Below are 16,579 nucleotides of genomic sequence, written 5' to 3'. Positions count from 1 at the left end.
AGCACCCACCCCCCACCAGGTGGGATACCTGTGACATTGTCAGGCACTCCTGGCTGCCCAAGAACAAAGGAGAAAAACAAAAAGTTAACTGATAGAGATCACAGTCACGCAGGACATGAGTCTCCCTCAGTTTGCAACTGTCTTAATGATTTCTAAGGAAAAAAAGCAATTTTATCAATAGCCAAACTTCTAGAAACCTGTAGACTCAATTTCCTGGAGCCCTAATATCACCCTCCCCTCCATAGTGATAAGGTTTTGGGGTGATGGTGGGGTTCAGAGCTGACAGACAAGAAAGAATTCTTGAAGATGTTTTTGGTGCAAGATGGTGATTTTATTAAAGCATGGGGATAAGATCCATGGACATAAAGAGCTGTCCTGGGGTTGTGAGGAAGGACTTGTTAGTGATATACTGTGGGGCGGGCTGGGGGAGGTAAAGTCAAGAAGAAGTTTCTTAAAGGGATTTTCCATATGCTCAAGACACAAATTACTGGAGGCCTAGCAGTTGTCAGACTAAGGTTGTTTTTCCCTCTAGTAAAGCATTAACATAAGACAGGAGGGAGTTCCTGGGGAAACGTTTTACTCTGCCTACCTCCAGTAGTTGTCCACGGGCTGCAGATTGTAAGGAAATTGAATTCTATCTGCCATTTCTTTCTTGCCTTTGTTCCCCATGGCACTATGGAGGGGAGGGTGATGTTGGGGATCAGGAAACTGAGTCTATAGGTTTCTGCAGATGAGGCTATTGATAAGATTGCCTTTTTCTTGTAATTTACTAAGATATTTGTAAACTGACCGGAGACTCATGTCCTGCAGGACTGTGACCTGTATCACAGTTAACCATTTGTTTTCTTTCCTTTCCTTTGTTCTTGGGCAACCAAGAATGCCTGAGGAATGTCACACATATCCCATCTGGTAGATGGGATGGGTGAGGGGTGGAAATGCTAGCTTGTGCTTGCAAACTCTCAGCCTGCCTTCTCATCAATAGGATAGAAACTCTTTATTTAATCAGTCCCTCCTCAAGCCAGTGCAGCTCTTTCTGCCCACGGGTCCTGTCCCTGTGCTTTACCAAAACCACCTTTTTTGCACCAAAGACATCTCAAGAATTCTTTCTTGGCCATCAGCTCCAAACCTCAACATTTCCACATCATCTCTCCCCAGAAAAAGTCTCCAATGTGAATGAGATTTGGTTTTCTTTCTGTCCTCTGTCTAACCGTGTAAGCCCAATGGTTTGAACTATGCCTTTGTAACACATCTTAAAATTATTTTGAATTTAACTGTTTATGCAGCAAGGAGCGAAGCAGCCAGACTAGAAGATATGCCAGCCTGAGCCACAGTATCTGGAGCTAAGTACTAGTTTGGGGGGGACTGTTTGTTACGCAGTGAAAGTTCACCCATCAAGCAGAACACCGCATGTTAACAAGGAGAACAGCGTGCCTATTGCAACCTTGAGGGGTGTTCCAGAAAGCCGTCAAAGACCAAAAGCTCATCAAGAAGCTGCATGTTGAACGATATTTTAACAGAGAGCTCCACGGCCACATTTTCTCTTTGTAGTAAGCTCACTCCTTCACCCATATTAATACCAGAATGTAAGGAGCCAAGTTCCTTATGAGGGAGCACAGCCCTGGCAGAGGTCCAGGGCAAACACGAGAACTCGAAGTCGTTCAATGCAGTGGGGAGAAAGAAGGCACGTCTCTGAGGTGCTGGGGATACAGAATTATCTCTCCTGAGAAATTTCTCCTGTTTTTCTCTCCTGCTTCAAGCTCAAACCGTTTCCTCTAATATTTCTAGAACACTTTATTCTCTTACGGCAGGAACTGTTGGTACCTCTGGGCAGGCCAGGCCCCCTGATGAGAGAGCATAGGGCTGGCTGAGGGCAAAGTGCAGGCTACTAGCATCCCAACCCCAGCTGGGACACGTATGATATTCCTTGGACACTCCCAGCTCCCCCCAAAACGGGAAATGGTCAGACTGATAAGAATCTCCACCAGTTTACCAGAAATCAATAGGCCAAAGTCCAGGAACTCCCTACTGTCTTAGTGTTGAAGCCTTTGCTGGAGGAACAAACAACCAGAGATTCACAATAGCTAGGCCTCCGGGTAAGTCTTTATTTATTTGTTTTATTATTGTTATTTTTTTATTTAGTATTTTTTATTCTTCAGAGAGAGAGAGAGAGACAGAGTGTGAGTGGGGGAGGGGCAGAGAGAGAGGGAGACACAGAATCCGAAGCAGGCTATAGGCTCCGAGCTGTCAGCACAGAGCCCGACGCGCGGCTCAAACTCACTGACCTTGAGATCATGCCATGAGCCGAAGTCGATGCTGAACTGATTGAGCCACCCAGGTGCCCCTAGGCCTCCAGTAAGTCTTCAGCATGTGAAAGTCTCTTTGGAAATTCCCTCTTGACTTTATCTCCCCCTGACTTCATGAAAGTGTCACCCCCCACACTCACCGTGCAGCTCTTTCTGCCCTTGGTCCCTGTCCCCATGCTTTCATAAAATCACCCTTTCACAACAAAGACTTCTTCAAGAATTCCTTCTTGGCTATCAGTTCCAGACCCCACAAACCACCCCCCCTCCATTGAGAGGCTTTGGGTGGTGGGGGGTTTTCGTGGGGTCCGGAGCTGACGGCCAAGAAAGAATTCTTGACGACTTCTTTGGTGCGAAAGAGGTGATTTTAGGAAGGCACGAGGACACGACCCGTGGGCAGGAAGAGCTGCCCCGGGACCATGAGGAGAGACAGGTTTTATACCATGGACTTGGGGGAGGTAAAGTCCGGGGGAAGTTTCCAGTAAGATTTTCACATGCTAGAGAAGATTCCCAGGATACTGGAGGCCTAGCTATTGTCCAGCTAAGGTTGTTTTTCCCTCTAGCAAAGCATTAGCAGTGAGACAGTGAGCAGTGAGACAGGAACTCCAGGAGTTCCTGGAGAAATGTTTTATTTACTCTGCCGGGCCTCAAGTGTTTGTCGCTGGGCTGCGGGTTATAAGCAGATTTAGTTTTATCTGCCATTTCCTCCTGCCTTGGTTTCCCACACCACCCATCACCCCAAAACTTCATCACCCCCACTGCAGGGACAGTGGGAGATGTAGCTCCTTTCAGATCCTGCCACCCCTGACTAGCCCCTTCCGCCGAGGGGCTTCCTGAATTTCATACAGGTGAGTCAAAATGACTTTAAGATAAGTTACACATCTTTGATTATTTTTTCGTCTTTTGTCTCTTCTGGGAAATAAAGCATCTCCTAACCTAAGCTCAGAACGTGGGTGCTCCCCGCATGGTCTTTGATTTTGGTGCTTAAACATCTCCGTTTTGTGGAAAAGATGCCACACAGCCGTTTCCCCCTCTTTTTTTTATTTTTTCCTTCTCATCTTCAAATTTAAGTGTCCGCATCTGTGGTATTTGAAGTCACTCAATTCAGGTTCCGAAGGCAGCCGGCTCTGATCTATTTGGTCAGGGAGACATAAGCACTTTCAATCCCGAGACTCACCACTCCAGAAAATTAGACATAACTCAATACACAGAGATAACTCTGCAAGGAAAAGGGTTCTATGACTCCATCTCTGGACAGAGTGGGGCCCCCAGCCCCCATGAAGGGTTTTTGTTTTTGATTTTCCTTTGACAGATTGAATCATGGTAAAGATGACCACATCTCTCACTCGCCCAAACTGCCATTTTCAATCAAGGGCGAGAGCTGGAGGGAAGAAGGGGGTAATCCCAGCATTAACTGGCTGGGATGAACTCTGTTGAAGCTAATCGTTTATTGGAATCATTGCCTAAAAATGGGCAAGGCAGCCTGCCTTTAATCCCTCATGAGATGTGTCTGTGCATCCTGTGTCTACATGTCTGTGGCAGGAAAAAGAGGACGAGGAAGAGGAAAGGCAGGAAGAGGAGGAGAGGAGAGAGAGAATATGGAATGAGGTGTTGGCAGGGAGGTTTTCCTCTTAGGCAAAGAAGTTTTTCTATCCATTGCGAACTCTTCCACCTCATGGCATTTCCCAGCTAGGTGACCATATGCCAAGTTGACCTTTGAGGTTCTCAGTGAAATGTGTGCTAAGTGGGATAATTTCTGCAAGTTCTCTTTGCCCTACTGAGTGATTGATGCCCCTGCCCCAAGTGAATAGCTTGCCCTGTTTATGTCAGGGATATTTCAGATTCTCAATGCATTTCTGTTGAGTGAATGATTGAAACAATGCAAAATTCAAAGGGATTGAGCTAGGTGGAAATCCTTGGACTTTTGTTAAAATCACACGCTCAAATGTTGAGGTGGTGTTTGATTTTTTGCACCATTCATTGGGGGTCGGGGTGGGGTATTGGGCTATGACTCCATTGTTCACTGGATGAAAATGTATACACACCATTAATATGCCCTGGCAAGACAGACAGCACTCTTTAGAAATAGGTTCCAGATGGTTACCCTGCATAGCCTGGGTATTGTTCTTCCAAGAAAGCAGGTGACAATCAACAGCTACTCAAGCACTGTTTATTTTATGAAATCATACTATACTGTATTGGATATATTGCATACAAGATCATTTTATGTGGTAGTTAATATAAGTGAACATTTATGCCCTTTAATTATTCTGTGCATGGCGTAGGTTTTGCCCTGTGGTATAATGAATTCCCAGGTCACGTTTGATAAGTTCACTATATTGAGAAAGTCAATCCTCTTTTTTTTTTTCAATTAAAATTTACTTTTTTACTCTATTGCACATCTGAAACTAAGTAGTGAAATTAAAATAAAAACTTAAAAAATTTTTTTAATGTTTATTTATTTTTGAGACAGACAGAGACAGAATGTGAGTAGGTTAGGGGCAGAGAGAGAGGGAGACACAGAATCCAAAGCAGGCTCCAGGCTCTGAGCTGTCAGCACAGAGCCTGACGTGGGGCTCGAACCCATGAACCACAAGATCATGACCTGAGCCGAAGTCAGACGCTTAACCGACTGAGCCACCCAGACGCCCCTAAAATAAAAACTTTTAAAAAATTTACTTTTTAATTTACTTTTATAGGTAACAGGTAATATATTTACCTGGTTTAAAATATCAAGATATCCACAAAGATATGAACACAGAAGTCTAGTTTACACACTGCCCCCAACACCTGACCCATTCTGTTTGTTGAAGCTTTATGGAGTTATAATTGATATATTAGAACTGAACATATTTAATGTATACATTTTGATGAGTTTGGACATATGCGAACACCCACGACACCATCACCACAATCAAGGTCCTACACATATCCATCACCTCCCCGAATTCCCTTTTGTTCTTTTGTGTACCTGTGTTTGTGTGTGTGCTTATAGTAAGAATGTTTAACATGGGGTTTATCCACTTCGCATAAATATTTTATAAGATTTTATTTTGGGGTGTCTGGGTGGCTCAGTTGGTTGAGTGTCTGACTCTTGATTTTGGCTCAGGTCGTGGTCTCAGGGTTCATGAGATCGAGCCCCACATCAGACTCTGTGCTGACAGTGAAGAGTCTGCTTGGGATTCTCTCTCTTCCTCTCCCTCTCTTTATCTCTCTCTCTCTCTCTCTCTCCGAAAATAAACAAACATTAAAAATTAAAAAAAAAACAAACAGATTTTGTTTTTTAAAAAATAACCTCTACCACCAACATGGAGTTCAAATTCACAACACAAGATCAAGAATCACATGCTCCACTGACTGAACCAGTTAGGCACCCCTCTGCTAAACACATTTTATTTTATTTTTTATTTATTTATATTTAATGTTTTATGTATTTATTTTAAGAGAGAGAGAGCCCCACACAGGCTGCATGCTGTCAGCACAGAGTCCGACGTGAGGCTGGATCTCATGAACTGGGAGATCATGACCTGAGCCGAAATCAAGAGTCAGATGCGTAAATGACTGAGCCACCCGGGCGCCCCAACTTAACATATTTTAAAGTGAACGATGCCATGTTGTTAAGGACAGGCACCATGTTGTATGGCGGATCTCTACGACGGTTTTATTTTGCTTAACTGAAACTTTATGCCTGCTGATTTGGAACTCCCCATTTTGCCCTCCTCGTGGCCCCTGGCAGCCACCCTTCTATTCTCTGCTTCTATGAGCTTGGCTGATGTAGATTCGTCCTGTAAGTGGAATCACGTGACGTTCGTCCTGTGTGACCGACTTCTTCCGCTGTAGCGTGACGTGTGCTAGGATCATCCATATGGTCACACACTGGAGGATGGAGGTTGTTTCAAACCTGTGTATTGTGAACGGTGTTGCCGTGAACACAGGGGTGCAGGTGTCTCTTAGAAAGTCAGTCTTCTGTGGGCCTCTTAGACTCTTTCAAGCGCTCTGGGTGTGCCACGGCCGGGGGCTCGAATGCTTTTGACTCAGGCCATTACTCCATGTTGTTTTCACAGTGGGTAACCTTGAGAGATAAGGTAACATTTCCTCCTGGACAAATAGCAGGCTAGTTTACACCCTGCTATAAAAGTAATAGAATTCCAAACTGAGTACTCCTTAGATGTGAAACAAACCCGCTGCGTGTGTAGCATTAATCTGGGCCATATTATGCTCATCTCCCCATGGGACTTGGGGGCAAGAGGAACCAAGTCTAATGTACTGATGATACGCTGCCTGCTTTCCCATGGGTAATAAAGTCCTTCGCCTCCAACTCAGGCGTCTCGTGTCATCTGCCGACATTCATCAAATAGTAACAGGCACAGGCCTGCGTGGCCCAGTCGGTTGAGCGGCCGACTTTGGCTCAGGTCATGATCTCGAGGTCTGTGAGTTCGAGCCCCGCGTTGGGCTCTGTGCTGACAGCTCGGAGCCTGGAGCCTGCTTCGGATTGTGTGTCTCCCTCTCTCTCTGCCCCTCCCCCGCTCGTGCTCTGTCTCTCTCTCTCTCTCTGTCAAAAATAAATAAACATAAGAAAAAAAAGAACAGGCCAACTCTTTGCTTGTAAAGAGGGTGAAATAGAATCTCAAGACCAGTATTCTGTTGGTATGAAGTGATACAAGGGAACTCTCTGCAGTCTGGTTCTAAAGGGTGTAGTTCACCTTGCCCAGGGCCTTGGCGTGAACCAGGACAAAATTAGCATGCAAATTGTCAGACGTGGCTCAACTAAAATGCCGGCTACACCATTGTGAAGAGCTTAAGAGAGAGCTTGAGACTAATTGATGTCAAGTGCCTAGTAGTTCTGGCCGCGTAGACCATGATCTTTAAATATTTTTATGACTCTATTCTAATTCATTCTATCATTGTCAACCAAAGGTAGCGACTGTAAGAACTAGGTATACTAGGAGCAGTAGTTTAATCTTTATCATGCAGGAGGCCTGGATGTTTTGGGAGGGGGCCGACCAGATGAGCAGAGAAGGAAGGAAAGATGTCGATAGAGACACGCGTTCTACTTCCTCTTCTGTCTTGGGGTGATTGATTTGACCTGGGGACAGTTCAGATTAGCCCCTTGCCCCTCAACAGGACAAACTCACTGGATGCAGTAGTCTGGAGCAGGGGCTTTAGCTTCCTCTTTTATTTTCTCTGCAGGTCAAACATTTTTATGGTAAAAGACGTTAAGGGATGTAGTGACAGAAATCTTGATTTTGACTTCATATTGTCACTTGCTAGGTATTGACACTAAGAAGCCACCTCACTAGATAAGCCTCTATTTTCTTAACTGTAAATGAGGAAAACCATACTCACCCATAGAATGGTTAGGATGCATGAGAAATCCTAACGCTGACACTTTCCCAGCGGGCGATACATTTGTGTGGTTGTTTTCATGAGCTCTTGTCCCGCATGCCATCCTTGCTCTTCCCTCACCTCCCAAGTCCTACCAACCGGGTGCTCTCGTGGACTTCTGAATATCAGTAACTGAATTTCTTGGTTGAGGGATTTCTCCAGAAGGGATCAAGCCAGTTGCGTGACAGACCCCTAGCTGCCCTCAAGTGAGGGTGAGGAGAGTCAGTGTATATAACATCCAGTTGCTTGGCCCTGAGGTAGGGTAACCCCCAGGCATTTCATAGGGTTTCCTCGTGGGATTCCCCGTGTCCATCCAGTCGCCCACATCGACTTGAGAAATCATCTTTACTGGCTGACTCTTCTTGTCCTAACTGTCCTGTGTCCTTGTTTGCCACTTCTTCTAAATAAGCTTCTTGCCCTTGAGTCCTTGCTTTGAGGTGTACTCCCGGTAGGGCCCAAACCCTTTGGAATCATGCCTGTTATAAACATCTGTTATATTAAAGAGCAAAGGGTAGCTTCTAAACATGGGAACTGAGAGGGGCCACTGGGTGCCTCAGTCAGTGAAGCATCCAACTCCGACTTCGGCCCAGGTCATGATCTTGCGTTTCGTGAGTTTGAGCCCCACATCTGGCTCTGTGCTGACAGCTCGGGGCCTGGAGTCTGCTTCGGATTCTGTGTCTCTCTCTCTCTTTCCCTCCCCTACTCATGCACTCTCTCTGTCTCTCAAAAATGAATAAATGTTAAATATTAAAAAAATAATAACAAACATGGGAAGTAAGATCCGGGAGAGAATGTATGGCTCAGAATTCAAGTCTTTAATCTACTTTCCATGGTGTTTCTTAAGTCAAGATGTTTCCTTGATGCAAGAAGGCAATGTCATTACTAAAAAGTTTCTATCAGCTGTCTCTCCTGTTTTTATCATCCCTTTCCTTTTTGGTTTCGGCATCAGAAAATGGGAAAAGTGTGTTCCAAACGAAAGATAGGGTTCAAGTAATCATGCAGAGGTGGAGGATCCTGGTGATTTGGGAGCCTCTAAGGCTTGGAGTAGTGGAAACCAAAATGAGAATTGTTGGTGAATGTGAGATTGGAGAATTATATTTTAAAGATTTAAAACCATCAAGAAAGCCTGTTTCCAATTAGAAATATATTAAATTGGAATGTTGTTAATGGAGCCCAAATTGTATTTCCAGTCTGCTGAATAATTCTCAAGTTAGTTATATTATTCAAGTCCATTCCTTTGTTTATTATTTTTTTAGACGGGAGGAGGGTGTTGTAAATGAAAGGCTGATTCAGTTCTACCATACTTTTCCAGAGTTTTTTTTTTTGTTTTTTTTTACAGATACTTCACACCTTGAACAAGACCTGGGAAACAGCAGCTTTTGAGTGACTCCATATGTTCTCTCTTCCCTGGCATGCTATCAACTTCTCACAAACTACAGCAAAGATGTTTCAAAGAAATAACCAGACTTCCAGTACAATTTATGATTTTTTCTTTTTCTTCCTTCCTCCATTCCTCTCTTTCTTTCTTTCTTTCTTTCTTTTTCTTTTGTTCTTTCTTTTTCTTTTCTTTTCTTTTCTTTTCTTTTCTTTTCTTCCTCTTTGTCTTGTTTCAATTTTACTTTCTGGTCTTTGGTATAATCTTTCCTCTTCCTTCCACCCTGCCTCCCTACCTCCCTGCTTTCCTTCTTCCTTCTGCATAAATTCAATCATTTTTAGGGCTTTTGTATTTTAAGTATTTTGTTTTATTATCTTTCCTTTTCCATAATTCATGTTGCTAGGTTTCTGTTTATGATTCTGAAATTAGGGTTCTTTATCCTTTCCTCTGTCATCACCTTCCTCCACAGGGAGCCCCTATATCTCTGGTCTTGTGCAAAGTGTGAAGCACCTGTCAGTTTGGGCTTAAACAACATTATGTCACCCATGAGAAAGTTCACCTGCAAGAAGGACTCCAGACAAATTATGTTCAGGCACCAAAAACATACTCTATCTGTGAGCTCAAGAACTTTAGCACGAGGTGAGTCTCCCTGTGGTCACCATGAAAGGGGCACACCTCCTTGTTCATGGCCAGAGGAAGAGACCAAGTCCACACCTCCATTTCCTTGTTCATGAACTTCTTGGCTTTCTTTATCTCATTTTCTACTCTCCATGTGATTTTGACTTTCCTCACTGTCTTTATTTTATTTACATCCTATTTCACTTTTCCTATTTCCATGTTGTTCCTATGGCTTTTTTCTTTCATGTTGTTTATTTTACTTTCGCTTTTATGACTTTCGATCACTGTGCTTTTGTTTCTTTGTTCATTTTTTAAAATATTTTTCCCTTTCCTTCCTTCCTTAATTATTTTCCATTGTATTGTTTTGTTTTGTTTTTTGAATTTTGTTTTCTCAATGCATTTTCTTTCCTTTTGATTTTGGGGACTTCCTTTCTCATCCTCTCTCCCTCATTTCCACTGTCTCCGTCTTCCCTCATTTTTGCCTTTACTCACCAGCCCTGATCCCTCCTTTCTTTTCTTTTTTCCCTCTTCCTATTATTTGTTAGTTCAAATTGTCTAGTCTTAACTTTCTTCCTACCCTACTTTTCCTTTATCTTCTATTTTGGATTAGTTTCTGTAGGTTCCTCTTTTCCTTTAATTATCATTGATTAGTTTACCATTTTTAATTTTTTAAAGAACTTGTGTACTTCTTTTTTTCTCATTAATTTTTAATTTTTCTGTATTGATATTTTTTAACATTACTTTTCCAACTTAAAAACAATCTGTATTTCCTACCTTTGTACATTCTTATTTTTTTACTCTACATAATATAGTTATTTATCTTCTATTATCTTATTCTTTATTCTCGTTCTCTATTTTTACCAATTTTGCATTTTAATGTACTCATTGTGGAGAACAAGGGGTCATCTGCAGACACCCAGACAACAGACTGCACGGGCTAGAACAGGAGCTCTGCATCTCTTGGGCACAAAGGTGCCCCAGGGGAAGAAGAGGAACAGGTACCCACTGGCCATCCTCTCTCCTTAGTAAAGATGGGGCCAGGGCAGGACAGTTCCTTGGCCCCTGGACTCGGGTTCTTCCCACTTAGCATACCGACCTCTATGTGAATGTTTATAGGAAAGAAGGCATTTCGCCTGTGCTAAATAAACGTATCCAATTTACTGCTGCTGCTAGAAACAGACAGAAAACAAAAGGAAGAAAGTCCTATATCAGAAGACAGAGTATTTTACTTCGCACTGAACCTGAGTTGCCTCAGGCATTTATCCCTGGGACAGGCCTACGTGCACACCAAGGGTGCATGAATGATTCCCATTTGCGAGAGCTGGCCGTCTGGGGTGAAGGACAGAAAGCTTAAAAGTCTGACACTGAAAAACAGAGAGAACCTCAGGAGAAGCCAAAGACAGAACACAGGAGCTGAAGACCATCCCCTGCCCTGTCTCAAGGGTGTGAGATGCAGGCTGGTTCCTTTTTAGTCATGGCTGCTTTCATGTAGGATGGCTTAAGAGTTTACATAAAACATCAAAACACTTTATATTCCATTTATGAACGTAGCTTAGCACCCCTGTCTACTCTAACACATATTTCTCGAGGTCAGACTATGCAGAATACAGTAGCAATAAAGGGGAACAAAGACAATCAAACAAACAGACACACAGAAAAGTCCCTGTCTTCATAGAGTTATATTCTAGTTTGGGGATGACAGAACATAAACAAATAATTGTGTACTATATATAGTCACAGGGTAAACTTACATAAAATTGTCATTTTGTAATTGTAAGTGTAATTTCATAATTACTTATTTAAATAAAAAATTACTTATTTAAATAAAAATATTTCTTTTTGAGAGAGAGAGGAGGAGAGGGGCAAAGAGAGAGGGAAAGGAGATAATCCCAAGCAGGCTCTGCACTGTCAGCACAGACCCTGATGCGGGGCTTGAACTCACAAACCGTGGGATCATGACCTGAGTGGACATCAAGAGTCAAACACTCAACCGACTGAGGCACCCAGGCTCCCTGTAATTTTGTAACTGAGCACTGTGCTGTCACGATGACAATGAGGTGGAGGGAGAGAGCAGACAGTAGCCTGCACTGGTAAGGTGCAGTTTTATAGGCTGGGCAGGTGTCCATCTTGCAGGATGGCTGGAGAAGCCTTCTGATAAGGTGACATTTGAGCACAGACTTGAAGGGACAGAGAGAATGATCCATGCAAATGTCCGAGGGTGGAGGGGGAGGGGGGTGTGGAGCTCTCCAAGGACTGAGGATCAAAGGAGGGGCCGTGCTTCTGGAGTGAGGACACGGGATGTAGAACAAGAGGGAGCGGGTGTGGCGCTGAGAGGGAGGTGGGCACATTGGACAGCTGCAAACTGCTTGTGTCTGAAGCATCTGGAACAGAAAGGTGTCCATCAAAGGTCAGGTACGGAGGGGTGAGTCTAAAGCTGACGAAGCAGTGAAAGGGTAGCGCCCAGCACACAGGTGCAGGTGGCCCAGGCAGGCGTGAGGGGCAGGACGGTCAGCGGAGGGGGAACGGAGGGCTGTGTGCAGAGGAGCAGATACAGACCAGACCTGGCTGTGGAGCGCGGTTTATATTGGACGAAGCTTTTGAAGCCCATCCGAGTACTTCTTCCGCCCACAAGCATGCCTCCTTGGGGCCAGGTGGTCGATGTGAGCCTTTGGCCTCCTCCCTAGGGATTGGCAGAAATTGAGACAGTAAGGTGACCTCTGCTGTCATGGGCTCCAGACCAGAACTAACGGTTTTAACAAGATGCAGAGCAGGTGGCCTCTGGGGATTCAGCCCGAGTCCTGCCTTTGAGTTGGGAACTTGGAGATTCCAGTCATATTTCCTGCAGCTTTCTGATCTTGTTTTGGTCTGACTTGAATTATGAGTTTGGAAACAGCCATGCCCCACAATCTGAAGGAGGATCTATAGGATCTATTTCAGTCCTACACCTCGGCGGGAGCATTGGAAATATTGCATTGCTTTTAGGCATTTCATGTTGTCCTTTGAGCAAGGGGCAGGGAAAGGGACAGTGACAAGGACTGAAAACTTAAAACCAGGCAGGAAGAGGCTGTACCCGGAGGATGACGGTTGTGGTTCTGGCTGGGACTCTGCTGTGCCGTGTGGTCTCGGGCGTACCTTCAAGTCCTTGCTGGATCCAAGTTTCCGGAACATGAAATGTGGTTCTGGAACAGATGCTCCCCGAGCTCCTTTCCGGCTCAGATATTCTAGGATTCCAAGTAGAAATGCCCAGATGCTACTGGAAAATGTGAACATACGATGCATTTCTGACCCGCTGGCCCATGAGCCACCTCCTTAGTTACCAGGCGGACTGAGCTCGTTACCCGGGATTGCAGATGTCTCAGGTCTTCAGTAGGCGAAATGTTTGGATCACAATTTCCTAAAAGCATTTCAAAATATTTTGTTTTGTCTGTCCTTTGATTCCTGTGCCTTTCAATTTTCAGTGGTGAAAGGGGGAAATGGAGAGGAAAAAAGAAAGAAAGAGAGAAAGAAAGAAAGAAAGAAAGAAAGAAAGAAAGAAAGAAAGAACGAAACCACCACCACTATTTTTTGTTATTTTTTTAAATGTTTGCTTATTTTTGAGAGAGAGTGAGAGAGAGAGAGAGAGAGAGAGAGAGCGCACGAGCAGGGGAGGGGCAGAGAGAGAGGGAGACACAGAATCCAAAGCAGGCTCCAGGCTCTGAGCTGTCAGCACAGAGCCCGATGCAGGGCTTAGACTCACAGACCACGAAATTATGACTTGAGTCGAAGTCGGACCCTTAACCGACTAAGCCACCCAGGTGGCCCAGATCACCACCGCTTTTTAAGAAAACCATACTGCCTTACAAATTATGTTCCAGAAAGTCTTGTGAAGGTGTTAACTTCAGGCAAAGAAACATTTAGAGTTGTCTATTAAGTGATCTGCTCCATGCCAGGAGCTGGGGTGACTAAGGTTACTAACATGTAAGTTCCGTCCTCCAGGAGCTTGGGATTTGCTATGGAAGAGGGGGCCCTGACAGACAGCTGTTAAAAGAAAGGAAAACAAGGGGCGCCTGGGTGGCTCAGTCGGTTGAGCATCCAACCTCGGCACAGGTCATGATCTCATGATCCGTGAGTTCGAGCCCCACATTGGACTCTGGGCTGACACCTCAGAGCCTAGAGCCTGCTTCAGATTCTGTGTCTCCCTCTCTCTGACCCACCCCCATTTATGCTCTGTCTCTCTCTGTCTCAAAAATAAATAAACATTTTTAAAAAAACCTTTTTTTTAAAAGAAAGGAAAACAAAATTCTGTGGGAACTCCAAATGACCCTTAACCTGATTGGGGGGTTAAAATGTCACCCCCAAGAATCTCCCTTGTTTGCTTTGTGGATGTAATGAGGTCATAGGCAAAGAAGTGCAATTCAAATGTGTGATGACGAACACGTCTTAATTGTTACAATACAGTTTTCCAAATTTTCTCAAAACACGAGCCATGTGTACACCTTGTTAAGATTCTTCCAAAGCCTTACATAAAGTTTAAGTTTTATTAACTTCCCAATAACTTACCCAAGACTGGCTACATAATTTACAGGACCTGGTGCAGAATGAAAGTGTGGTGGTAGGCGACAGCCTGTTGTAATGTGCAACAGCCAAAGGGTACAAAGTCACCCGTAGGGGGCGCCTGGGTGGCTCAGTCAGTTAAGCGACCGAGTTCAGCTCAGCTCATGATCTCGTGGTCCGTGAGTTCAAGCCCCGCGTCGGGCTCTGTGCTGACAGCTCAGAGCCTGGAGCCTGCTTTCTATTCTGTGTCTCCTTCTCTCTCTGCCCCTCCCCCACTCATGCTCGCTCTCTCTCTCTCTCTCTCTCTCTCAAAATAATACATAAACATTAAAAATTTTAGAAAAAGAAAACCGAAACAAGAACAACAACAAAAGCAACAAACGAAAAAACAAAAACAAAGTCACCCGGGTCTCATTCTTTCCACAAACCATTTGATGTGTTGAGTACCAAAGAGTAATTTTAAGATTGACAGTTCTTTTGTAAATTTTATTTATTTTATTTTTAAAAATTGAAATCCCAGTTAGTTAACTTGTAGTATAATAATGATTTCAGGAGTACAACTTAGCGATTTATAACACCTACATGTATTACCCAGCACTCCCTCTAACAAGTGCCCTCCTTAATGCCCATCACCCATTTAGTCCACCCTCCACCCACCTGCTCTCCAGCAGCCCTCAGTTCGTCCTTTGTATTCAAGAGTCTCTTATGGTTTGTCTCCCTTTCTGTTTTTATATTATGTTGGCTTCCCTTATCCTATGTTCATCTGTTTTTTTCTTTTTTTTTTTAATGTTTATTTATTTTCAGAGAGAGAGGGGGAGACAGAGTGCAAGTGAGGGAGGGGCAGAGAGCAAGGGAAACGCAGAATCTGAAGCAGGCTCCAGGCTCCGAGTTGTTAGCACAGAGCTGACAGGGGGCTTAAACTCGTGAACCGAGAGAGTTGTCTGAGCCAAAGTCAGACATTTAACCAACCGAGTCTCCCAGGCACCCTATCTGTTTTGTTTCTTAAATTCCACACGTTAGTGAAATCATGATATTTGTCTTTCTCTGACTGACTTATTTTGCTTAGCATAATACACTCTAGTTCCATCCATGTTGTTGCAAATGGCAAGATTTCATTCTTTTTAATTGCAAAGTAATATTCTATTTTATATATATATATATATACACACATATATACATATACATATACATATATATATATATGTATATATATATATTCTCACATCATCTTTATCCATTCATCCATTCATTAGTTGATGGACATTTGGGCTCTTTCCATATTTAGATATTGTTAATGCACTTCTATAAATATCGGGGTACATGTGCCACGTTGGATCAGCATTTTTTGTATCCTTTGGATAAATACCTAGTAGTACAATTGGGTCATAGGGCAGTTCTATTTTTAATTTTTTGAGGAAACTCCATACTGTTTTCCAGAGTGGCTGTACCAGTTTGCATTCCCACCAGCAGTGCAAAAGTGTATCCTTTTCTCTGCATCCTTGCCAACATCTGTTGTTGCCTGAGTTGTTACTGTGAGCCATTCTGACAGGTGTCAGGTGGTATCTCGTTGTGGTTTTGATTTGTATTTCCCTGATGATGAGTGATGTGGAGCATTTTTTCATGTGTCTGCCAGCCATCTGGATGTCTTCTTTGGAAAAATGTGTATTCATGTCTTTTGTCCATTTCCTTACTAGATTATTTGTTTTTTGGGTGTTGAGTTTGATAAGTTCTTTATAGATTTTGGATACTAACCCTTTATCGGGTAGGTCATTTGCAAATATCTTCTCCCATCCCATCAGTTGCCTTTTATTTTAGTTTTGCTGATTGTTTCCTTTGTTGTCAAGAAGCTTTTTATCTTGATAAGGTTCCAATAGTTCATCTTTGTTTTTGTTTCCCTTGCCTCCGGAGACAGGTCGAGTAAGAAATTGCTGCATCTGAGGTCAAAGAGTTTGTTGCCTGTTTTCTCCTCTAGGATTTTGATGCCTTCCTGTGTATGTCTTTCATCCATTTTGAGCTTATTTATTTTTTTGTATGGTGTAAGAAAGTGGTCCAGTTTCATTCTTCTGCATGTTGCTGTCCAGTTTTCCCAACATCATTTGTTGAAGAGACGGTCTTTTTTCCATTGGGTATTCTTTCCTGCTTTGTCAAAGATTGGTTAGCCATATGTTTGTGGGTCCATTTGTGGGTTCTCTATTCTGTTCATTGATCTATGTGTCTGTTTTTGTGCCAGTACCATATTGTCTTAATGATTACAGCTTTGTAATACAGCTTGAAGTCCAGAATTGTGATGCCTTCAGCTTTGGTTTTCTTTTGCAACATTACTTTGGCTATTTGAGATCTTTTGTGGTTCCATACAAATTTTAGAATT

The 16,579-nt window shown here is 43.4% G+C and overlaps 1 long non-coding RNA gene across 1 annotated transcript in view; it reads left to right on the top strand.

Annotated features, from left to right (window-relative positions):
• Positions 1-9,176, top strand: part of LOC122211216 — a 45,518-nt gene extending 36,342 nt beyond the window's left edge. The window contains exon 5 of the long non-coding RNA XR_006198565.1: positions 9,025-9,176. This is a non-coding gene — a long non-coding RNA (uncharacterized LOC122211216). The remainder of the gene's footprint in view (positions 1-9,024) is intronic.
• Positions 9,177-16,579: the final 7,403 nt, after the last annotated feature.

This window comes from Panthera leo, chromosome F2, assembly GCF_018350215.1.
Source record: "Panthera leo isolate Ple1 chromosome F2, P.leo_Ple1_pat1.1, whole genome shotgun sequence".
NCBI lineage: Eukaryota > Metazoa > Chordata > Mammalia > Carnivora > Felidae > Panthera > Panthera leo.
The sequence above is the reverse complement of the archived record's forward strand: the minus strand, read 5'-3'. Positions and strand labels throughout refer to the sequence as shown.